Genomic DNA, 1,420 nt, shown 5'->3' with positions numbered 1-1,420 from the left:
TGTATAAGAGATATATATATATGAGAAAGAAAGAAAGAAAAGAAAACAAAAAAACTGGAAATGTATATTTTGTATATTTGAGAAAACAGGGAATACATTGTATTAATACCAAAGTGTTTGGTCATTTTAAGAATCTGGAATGCTTGCTGTAATGTACACGGCTTTACTCAAGCAGATTTCATCTCATGACAGGCAGCCACATCTGGCCTGGGTGGGGGTGGAGGGGGGGTGCGTGGTGTTTTTACCTCGGCACCATGGTTTAACGTGTGACAGTGGTCAGTGAACAAATCACTTGGCAGGTATTGGGAAGAAGGATGGCTTGTATGTCAAGATTTTACTTGACGGACATCGTTTTTGTCATTATTAGGTGATCCCTTAGAGGGTACGCACTGTACCTGGCAATTCACAAATAGCCATTGAACAAATGTGTTGTTTTTTTTTTTTTAATGAGTTGCCTATATTTGCTATTCAAAATTTTGTAAATATGCAAATCAGCTTTATAGGTTTATTACAAGTTTTTTAGGATTCTTTTGGGAAAAATCAAACTTCTTTTGAAAATAACCGTAAATACATTTACAGTTAGAATTTGTGATAAGATACCTCTCAAAAATGTTAACCAAATTCATTTCTTAGGGGGGAAGGAATAATCATTCAAATGAACTTTTAGGAAAAGCAAATTTCATGCACTGATTAAAATAGGATTGTTTATTTTAAATACAAAAGATGTTTTTTATGAATTATAAACTGAAGAGCTTAAAGATAGTTACAAATATACTAAAGTTGAACCTCTTAAAATAAGCTAAACAGTATCATTTTTTTAAAGGAAGGACTTAATGTAGTTTTCACATGGCGATGTTGAATTTATGATGCAGTTTTCACGTATGGAAACGTTGAATTTATGATGCAGTTTTCATATACCAAGGTGTTTGCTCGTGCAGTACTGTTGGTTAAATGACAATTTATGTGGATTTTGCATGTAATATACAGTGAGACACAGTAATTTTATCTAAATTACAGTGCAGTTTAGTTAATCAGTTGTTAATACTGACTCAGTGTCTGCCTTTAAATATCAATGATGTGTTGAAAACTTAAGGAAGCAAGTGCTACATATATGCAATATAAAATAGTAATGTGATGCTGATGCTGTTAACCAAAGGGCAGAATAATAAGCAAAATGCCAAAAGGGGTCTTAATTGAAATGAAATTTTAATTTTGTTTTTAAAATATTGTTTATCTTTATTTATTTTGTGGTAATATAGTAAGTTTTTTTTAGAAGACAATTTTCATAACTTGATAAGTTATAGTTTTGTTTGTTAGAAAAGTTGCTCTTAACATGTAAATAGGTGACAAACGGTGTAAATAATTTTGTAAGAGGCTTCAAAATGTTTATACGTGGAGACATACCTACATGAAAAGCATA

This window comes from Marmota marmota, unplaced genomic scaffold (assembly GCF_001458135.2).
Source record: "Marmota marmota marmota unplaced genomic scaffold, marMar, whole genome shotgun sequence".
Taxonomy (NCBI): Eukaryota; Metazoa; Chordata; class Mammalia; order Rodentia; family Sciuridae; genus Marmota; species Marmota marmota.
Note: the sequence above shows the minus strand (reverse complement) of the source record.